Source organism: Daphnia pulicaria, chromosome 6, assembly GCF_021234035.1.
Source record: "Daphnia pulicaria isolate SC F1-1A chromosome 6, SC_F0-13Bv2, whole genome shotgun sequence".
Lineage (NCBI taxonomy): Eukaryota > Metazoa > Arthropoda > Branchiopoda > Diplostraca > Daphniidae > Daphnia > Daphnia pulicaria.
This window is the reverse complement of record NC_060918.1, coordinates 14578266-14584815: the sequence shown is the minus strand read 5'-3', so window position 1 is coordinate 14584815 and position 6550 is coordinate 14578266. Positions and strand designations below refer to the sequence as shown.

Below are 6550 nucleotides of genomic sequence, written 5' to 3'. Positions count from 1 at the left end.
ATAAAAAAACAATAATCCGTGAATAGTTGAAATGGTGGTCTCGATTGCTCGGTAGGTGAAACGATAAAGTATAATGTCAGGATGGCCGAGCGGTCTAAGGCGCTGCGTTCAGGTCGCAGTCCAGTTCTCTGGGCGAGGGTTCGAATCCCTCTTCTGACACTCATAAAGCACTTTTGTCACAAGTCCGCTATATGAACTAATCCACCCAGAAGACAATATAGGGAGGATTCAAAACACCTTTTTTGGACAATCCAACAGCAGATGTGGCCGAGTGGTTAAGGCGACTGACTAGAAATCAGTTTCCCTCTGGGAGCGTAGGTTCGAATCCTACCATCTGCGCTTTGACACATCATTCTCTACACGACAGGTGTAGCAGGAATAAAAACCTGGTTTCATAACCCTTCGATAGCTCAGTTGGTAGAGCGGTGGACTGTAGGTTGTATGAGAATTGATATCCATAGGTCACTGGTTCAACTCCGGGTTCGAAGGATTTTGTCATACTATATAACCCAACCTCCTTTTCTACATGAAAGTATTTACTGGGATACATGATGACAATGTATGCAGAAAGTTCTTTTGCCAAGTGTACAGTCTAAGATCAACCAAATTCACAATAGAATCATTACATTAGAGGTTAAAGTCAAATTCAAGACTGATTGCGAGAAAAGTATGCAACACTATCTTCACATGTGGAAAATGTATGATGAGGCAAATTCACGTTGGAAACATCGAAATAGACAATAAAAATTGAAAGCCATTTGCGGAAATCGATACAGTACTGTCAAACATACATACAGTTACTGTGGAATATTCAAAGAATGATCACTCACTTGACATTTTCCAAACAAAAAATAATAACATTCAATAAAAAAGTGATTTTTGCAGTAATTAATTTAACACTGCAGCAGAATATATGTTGTGAATCGACCAGGTATAAAGTAATCGCCTGAGGTACATTGAAATGTATTCCATACGGAATACATATACTAAAATTGGAACGATACAGAGAAGATTAGCATGGCCCCTGCGCAAGGATGACACGCAAAATCGTGAAGCGTTCCACATTTTTTCCCCCCAACCTTCATGGATGTTGATAAAATAAGCTTTACCATAAGTTTTAGTCGATGATTTACCAGCCTTCTTAGCTCAGTGGCAGAGCACTAGTCTTGTAAGTCTGTAGCGGTGTCAACTAGTGGTCATGAGTTCAATTCTCATAGGAGGCAAATCGGAAACTTATACATAAGAAAAACAATAATCCGTGTATAGTTGAAATGGTGGTCTCGATTGCTCGGTAGGTGAAACGATAAAGTATAATGTCAGGATGGCCGAGCGGTCTAAGGCGCTGCGTTCAGGTCGCAGTCCAGTTCTCTGGGCGAGGGTTCGAATCCCTCTTCTGACACTCATAAAGCACTTTTGTCACAAGTCCGCTATATGAACTAATCCACCCAGAAGACAATATAGGGAGGATTCAAAACACCTTTTTTGGACAATCCAACAGCAGATGTGGCCGAGTGGTTAAGGCGACTGACTAGAAATCAGTTTCCCTCTGGGAGCGTAGGTTCGAATCCTACCATCTGCGCTTTGACACATCATTCTCTACACGACAGGTGTAGCAGGAATAAAAACCTGGTTTCATAACCCTTCGATAGCTCAGTTGGTAGAGCGGTGGACTGTAGGTTGTATGAGAATTGATATCCATAGGTCACTGGTTCAACTCCGGTTCGAAGGATTTTGTCATACTATATAACCCAACCTCCTTTTCTTACATGAAAGTATTTACTGGGATACATGATGACAATGTATGCAGAAAGTTCTTTTGCCAAGTGTACAGTCTAAGATCAACCAAATTCACAATAGAATCATTACATTAGAGGTTAAAGTCAAATTCAAGACTGATTGCGAGAAAAGTATGCAACACTATCTTCACATGTGGAAAATGTATGATGAGGCAAATTCACGTTGGAAACATCGAAATAGACAATAAAATTGAAAGCCATTTGCGGAAATCGATACAGTACTGTCAAACATACATACAGTTACTGTGGAATATTCAAAGAATGATCACTCACTTGACATTTTCCAAACAAAAAATAATAACATTCAATAAAAAAGTGATTTTTGCAGTAATTAATTTAACACTGCAGCAGAATATATGTTGTGAATCGACCAGGTATAAAGTAATCGCCTGAGGTACATTGAAATGTATTCCATACGGAATACATATACTAAAATTGGAACGATACAGAGAAGATTAGCATGGCCCCTGCGCAAGGATGACACGCAAAATCGTGAAGCGTTCCACATTTTTTTCCCCCCAACCTTCATGGATGTTGATAAAATAAGCTTTACCATAAGTTTTAGTCGATGATTTACCAGCCTTCTTAGCTCAGTGGCAGAGCACTAGTCTTGTAAGTCTGTAGCGGTGTCAACTAGTGGTCATGAGTTCAATTCTCATAGGAGGCAAATCGGAAACTTATACATAAGAAAAACAATAATCCGTGAATAGTTGAAATGGTGGTCTCGATTGCTCGGTAGGTGAAACGATAAAGTATAATGTCAGGATGGCCGAGCGGTCTAAGGCGCTGCGTTCAGGTCGCAGTCCAGTTCTCTGGGCGAGGGTTCGAATCCCTCTTCTGACACTCATAAAGCACTTTTGTCACAAGTCCGCTATATGAACTAATCCACCCAGAAGACAATATAGGGAGGATTCAAAACACCTTTTTTGGACAATCCAACAGCAGATGTGGCCGAGTGGTTAAGGCGACTGACTAGAAATCAGTTTCCCTCTGGGAGCGTAGGTTCGAATCCTACCATCTGCGCTTTGACACATCATTCTCTACACGACAGGTGTAGCAGGAATAAAAACCTGGTTTCATAACCCTTCGATAGCTCAGTTGGTAGAGCGGTGGACTGTAGGTTGTATGAGAATTGATATCCATAGGTCACTGGTTCAACTCCGGTTCGAAGGATTTTGTCATACTATATAACCCAACCTCCTTTTCTTACATGAAAGTATTTACTGGGATACATGATGACAATGTATGCAGAAAGTTCTTTTGCCAAGTGTACAGTCTAAGATCAACCAAATTCACAATAGAATCATTACATTAGAGGTTAAAGTCAAATTCAAGACTGATTGCGAGAAAAGTATGCAACACTATCTTCACATGTGGAAAATGTATGATGAGGCAAATTCACGTTGGAAACATCGAAATAGACAATAAAATTGAAAGCCATTTGCGGAAATCGATACAGTACTGTCAAACATACATACAGTTACTGTGGAATATTCAAAGAATGATCACTCACTTGACATTTTCCAAACAAAAAATAATAACATTCAATAAAAAAGTGATTTTTGCAGTAATTAATTTAACACTGCAGCAGAATATATGTTGTGAATCGACCAGGTATAAAGTAATCGCCTGAGGTACATTGAAATGTATTCCATACGGAATACATATACTAAAATTGGAACGATACAGAGAAGATTAGCATGGCCCCTGCGCAAGGATGACACGCAAAATCGTGAAGCGTTCCACATTTTTTTCCCCCCAACCTTCATGGATGTTGATAAAATAAGCTTTACCATAAGTTTTAGTCGATGATTTACCAGCCTTCTTAGCTCAGTGGCAGAGCACTAGTCTTGTAAGTCTGTAGCGGTGTCAACTAGTGGTCATGAGTTCAATTCTCATAGGAGGCAAATCGGAAACTTATACATAAGAAAAACAATAATCCGTGAATAGTTGAAATGGTGGTCTCGATTGCTCGGTAGGTGAAACGATAAAGTATAATGTCAGGATGGCCGAGCGGTCTAAGGCGCTGCGTTCAGGTCGCAGTCCAGTTCTCTGGGCGAGGGTTCGAATCCCTCTTCTGACACTCATAAAGCACTTTTGTCACAAGTCCGCTATATGAACTAATCCACCCAGAAGACAATATAGGGAGGATTCAAAACACCTTTTTTGGACAATCCAACAGCAGATGTGGCCGAGTGGTTAAGGCGACTGACTAGAAATCAGTTTCCCTCTGGGAGCGTAGGTTCGAATCCTACCATCTGCGCTTTGACACATCATTCTCTACACGACAGGTGTAGCAGGAATAAAAACCTGGTTTCATAACCCTTCGATAGCTCAGTTGGTAGAGCGGTGGACTGTAGGTTGTATGAGAATTGATATCCATAGGTCACTGGTTCAACTCCGGTTCGAAGGATTTTGTCATACTATATAACCCAACCTCCTTTTCTTACATGAAAGTATTTACTGGGATACATGATGACAATGTATGCAGAAAGTTCTTTTGCCAAGTGTACAGTCTAAGATCAACCAAATTCACAATAGAATCATTACATTAGAGGTTAAAGTCAAATTCAAGACTGATTGCGAGAAAAGTATGCAACACTATCTTCACATGTGGAAAATGTATGATGAGGCAAATTCACGTTGGAAACATCGAAATAGACAATAAAATTGAAAGCCATTTGCGGAAATCGATACAGTACTGTCAAACATACATACAGTTACTGTGGAATATTCAAAGAATGATCACTCACTTGACATTTTCCAAACAAAAAATAATAACATTCAATAAAAAAGTGATTTTTGCAGTAATTAATTTAACACTGCAGCAGAATATATGTTGTGAATCGACCAGGTATAAAGTAATCGCCTGAGGTACATTGAAATGTATTCCATACGGAATACATATACTAAAATTGGAACGATACAGAGAAGATTAGCATGGCCCCTGCGCAAGGATGACACGCAAAATCGTGAAGCGTTCCACATTTTTTTCCCCCCAACCTTCATGGATGTTGATAAAATAAGCTTTACCATAAGTTTTAGTCGATGATTTACCAGCCTTCTTAGCTCAGTGGCAGAGCACTAGTCTTGTAAGTCTGTAGCGGTGTCAACTAGTGGTCATGAGTTCAATTCTCATAGGAGGCAAATCGGAAACTTATACATAAGAAAAACAATAATCCGTGAATAGTTGAAATGGTGGTCTCGATTGCTCGGTAGGTGAAACGATAAAGTATAATGTCAGGATGGCCGAGCGGTCTAAGGCGCTGCGTTCAGGTCGCAGTCCAGTTCTCTGGGCGAGGGTTCGAATCCCTCTTCTGACACTCATAAAGCACTTTTGTCACAAGTCCGCTATATGAACTAATCCACCCAGAAGACAATATAGGGAGGATTCAAAACACCTTTTTTGGACAATCCAACAGCAGATGTGGCCGAGTGGTTAAGGCGACTGACTAGAAATCAGTTTCCCTCTGGGAGCGTAGGTTCGAATCCTACCATCTGCGCTTTGACACATCATTCTCTACACGACAGGTGTAGCAGGAATAAAAACCTGGTTTCATAACCCTTCGATAGCTCAGTTGGTAGAGCGGTGGACTGTAGGTTGTATGAGAATTGATATCCATAGGTCACTGGTTCAACTCCGGTTCGAAGGATTTTGTCATACTATATAACCCAACCTCCTTTTCTTACATGAAAGTATTTACTGGGATACATGATGACAATGTATGCAGAAAGTTCTTTTGCCAAGTGTACAGTCTAAGATCAACCAAATTCACAATAGAATCATTACATTAGAGGTTAAAGTCAAATTCAAGACTGATTGCGAGAAAAGTATGCAACACTATCTTCACATGTGGAAAATGTATGATGAGGCAAATTCACGTTGGAAACATCGAAATAGACAATAAAATTGAAAGCCATTTGCGGAAATCGATACAGTACTGTCAAACATACATACAGTTACTGTGGAATATTCAAAGAATGATCACTCACTTGACATTTTCCAAACAAAAAATAATAACATTCAATAAAAAAGTGATTTTTGCAGTAATTAATTTAACACTGCAGCAGAATATATGTTGTGAATCGACCAGGTATAAAGTAATCGCCTGAGGTACATTGAAATGTATTCCATACGGAATACATATACTAAAATTGGAACGATACAGAGAAGATTAGCATGGCCCCTGCGCAAGGATGACACGCAAAATCGTGAAGCGTTCCACATTTTTTTCCCCCCAACCTTCATGGATGTTGATAAAATAAGCTTTACCATAAGTTTTAGTCGATGATTTACCAGCCTTCTTAGCTCAGTGGCAGAGCACTAGTCTTGTAAGTCTGTAGCGGTGTCAACTAGTGGTCATGAGTTCAATTCTCATAGGAGGCAAATCGGAAACTTATACATAAGAAAAACAATAATCCGTGAATAGTTGAAATGGTGGTCTCGATTGCTCGGTAGGTGAAACGATAAAGTATAATGTCAGGATGGCCGAGCGGTCTAAGGCGCTGCGTTCAGGTCGCAGTCCAGTTCTCTGGGCGAGGGTTCGAATCCCTCTTCTGACACTCATAAAGCACTTTTGTCACAAGTCCGCTATATGAACTAATCCACCCAGAAGACAATATAGGGAGGATTCAAAACACCTTTTTTGGACAATCCAACAGCAGATGTGGCCGAGTGGTTAAGGCGACTGACTAGAAATCAGTTTCCCTCTGGGAGCGTAGGTTCGAATCCTACCATCTGCGCTTTGACACAT

The 6550-nt window shown here is 40.2% G+C and overlaps 26 non-coding genes across 26 annotated transcripts; all 26 read left to right on the top strand.

Moving 5' to 3' along the window:
- The first annotated feature begins 75 nt into the window (after nucleotides 1–75).
- Nucleotides 76–159, top strand: Trnal-cag. The gene has a single exon. It is a non-coding gene; the product is annotated as a tRNA-Leu (tRNA).
- A 98-nt stretch (nucleotides 160–257) lies between these two features.
- Nucleotides 258–339, top strand: Trnas-aga. Its single transcript has one exon. It is a non-coding gene; the product is annotated as a tRNA-Ser (tRNA).
- A 624-nt stretch (nucleotides 340–963) lies between these two features.
- On the top strand, nucleotides 964–1069 carry LOC124346330. Its single transcript, XR_006919886.1, has one exon. It is a non-coding gene; the product is annotated as a U6 spliceosomal RNA (small nuclear RNA).
- Nucleotides 1070–1135: 66 nt separating this feature from the next.
- Trnat-ugu lies at nucleotides 1136–1223 on the top strand. Its single transcript is given in 2 exon segments — nucleotides 1136–1171; nucleotides 1188–1223. It is a non-coding gene; the product is annotated as a tRNA-Thr (tRNA).
- Nucleotides 1224–1315: 92 nt separating this feature from the next.
- Nucleotides 1316–1399, top strand: Trnal-cag. Its single transcript has one exon. It is a non-coding gene; the product is annotated as a tRNA-Leu (tRNA).
- A 98-nt stretch (nucleotides 1400–1497) lies between these two features.
- Trnas-aga lies at nucleotides 1498–1579 on the top strand. Its single transcript has one exon. It is a non-coding gene; the product is annotated as a tRNA-Ser (tRNA).
- Nucleotides 1580–1639: 60 nt separating this feature from the next.
- Trnay-gua lies at nucleotides 1640–1729 on the top strand. The gene is given in 2 exon segments: nucleotides 1640–1676; nucleotides 1694–1729. It is a non-coding gene; the product is annotated as a tRNA-Tyr (tRNA).
- A 473-nt stretch (nucleotides 1730–2202) lies between these two features.
- Nucleotides 2203–2308, top strand: LOC124346329. Its single transcript, XR_006919885.1, has one exon. It is a non-coding gene; the product is annotated as a U6 spliceosomal RNA (small nuclear RNA).
- Nucleotides 2309–2375: 67 nt separating this feature from the next.
- Trnat-ugu lies at nucleotides 2376–2463 on the top strand. Its single transcript is given in 2 exon segments — nucleotides 2376–2411; nucleotides 2428–2463. It is a non-coding gene; the product is annotated as a tRNA-Thr (tRNA).
- Nucleotides 2464–2555: 92 nt separating this feature from the next.
- On the top strand, nucleotides 2556–2639 carry Trnal-cag. Its single transcript has one exon. It is a non-coding gene; the product is annotated as a tRNA-Leu (tRNA).
- A 98-nt stretch (nucleotides 2640–2737) lies between these two features.
- On the top strand, nucleotides 2738–2819 carry Trnas-aga. Its single transcript has one exon. It is a non-coding gene; the product is annotated as a tRNA-Ser (tRNA).
- Nucleotides 2820–2879: 60 nt separating this feature from the next.
- Nucleotides 2880–2969, top strand: Trnay-gua. Its single transcript is given in 2 exon segments — nucleotides 2880–2916; nucleotides 2934–2969. It is a non-coding gene; the product is annotated as a tRNA-Tyr (tRNA).
- Nucleotides 2970–3442: 473 nt separating this feature from the next.
- Nucleotides 3443–3548, top strand: LOC124346328. The gene has a single exon (XR_006919884.1). It is a non-coding gene; the product is annotated as a U6 spliceosomal RNA (small nuclear RNA).
- Nucleotides 3549–3615: 67 nt separating this feature from the next.
- Trnat-ugu lies at nucleotides 3616–3703 on the top strand. Its single transcript is given in 2 exon segments — nucleotides 3616–3651; nucleotides 3668–3703. It is a non-coding gene; the product is annotated as a tRNA-Thr (tRNA).
- Nucleotides 3704–3795: 92 nt separating this feature from the next.
- On the top strand, nucleotides 3796–3879 carry Trnal-cag. Its single transcript has one exon. It is a non-coding gene; the product is annotated as a tRNA-Leu (tRNA).
- A 98-nt stretch (nucleotides 3880–3977) lies between these two features.
- Trnas-aga lies at nucleotides 3978–4059 on the top strand. The gene has a single exon. It is a non-coding gene; the product is annotated as a tRNA-Ser (tRNA).
- Nucleotides 4060–4119: 60 nt separating this feature from the next.
- Trnay-gua lies at nucleotides 4120–4209 on the top strand. Its single transcript is given in 2 exon segments — nucleotides 4120–4156; nucleotides 4174–4209. It is a non-coding gene; the product is annotated as a tRNA-Tyr (tRNA).
- Nucleotides 4210–4682: 473 nt separating this feature from the next.
- LOC124346327 lies at nucleotides 4683–4788 on the top strand. The gene has a single exon (XR_006919883.1). It is a non-coding gene; the product is annotated as a U6 spliceosomal RNA (small nuclear RNA).
- Nucleotides 4789–4855: 67 nt separating this feature from the next.
- Trnat-ugu lies at nucleotides 4856–4943 on the top strand. Its single transcript is given in 2 exon segments — nucleotides 4856–4891; nucleotides 4908–4943. It is a non-coding gene; the product is annotated as a tRNA-Thr (tRNA).
- A 92-nt stretch (nucleotides 4944–5035) lies between these two features.
- On the top strand, nucleotides 5036–5119 carry Trnal-cag. Its single transcript has one exon. It is a non-coding gene; the product is annotated as a tRNA-Leu (tRNA).
- Nucleotides 5120–5217: 98 nt separating this feature from the next.
- On the top strand, nucleotides 5218–5299 carry Trnas-aga. The gene has a single exon. It is a non-coding gene; the product is annotated as a tRNA-Ser (tRNA).
- A 60-nt stretch (nucleotides 5300–5359) lies between these two features.
- Trnay-gua lies at nucleotides 5360–5449 on the top strand. Its single transcript is given in 2 exon segments — nucleotides 5360–5396; nucleotides 5414–5449. It is a non-coding gene; the product is annotated as a tRNA-Tyr (tRNA).
- A 473-nt stretch (nucleotides 5450–5922) lies between these two features.
- LOC124346326 lies at nucleotides 5923–6028 on the top strand. Its single transcript, XR_006919882.1, has one exon. It is a non-coding gene; the product is annotated as a U6 spliceosomal RNA (small nuclear RNA).
- A 67-nt stretch (nucleotides 6029–6095) lies between these two features.
- Nucleotides 6096–6183, top strand: Trnat-ugu. Its single transcript is given in 2 exon segments — nucleotides 6096–6131; nucleotides 6148–6183. It is a non-coding gene; the product is annotated as a tRNA-Thr (tRNA).
- A 92-nt stretch (nucleotides 6184–6275) lies between these two features.
- Nucleotides 6276–6359, top strand: Trnal-cag. Its single transcript has one exon. It is a non-coding gene; the product is annotated as a tRNA-Leu (tRNA).
- A 98-nt stretch (nucleotides 6360–6457) lies between these two features.
- Nucleotides 6458–6539, top strand: Trnas-aga. The gene has a single exon. It is a non-coding gene; the product is annotated as a tRNA-Ser (tRNA).
- The last annotated feature ends 11 nt before the right edge of the window (nucleotides 6540–6550 follow it).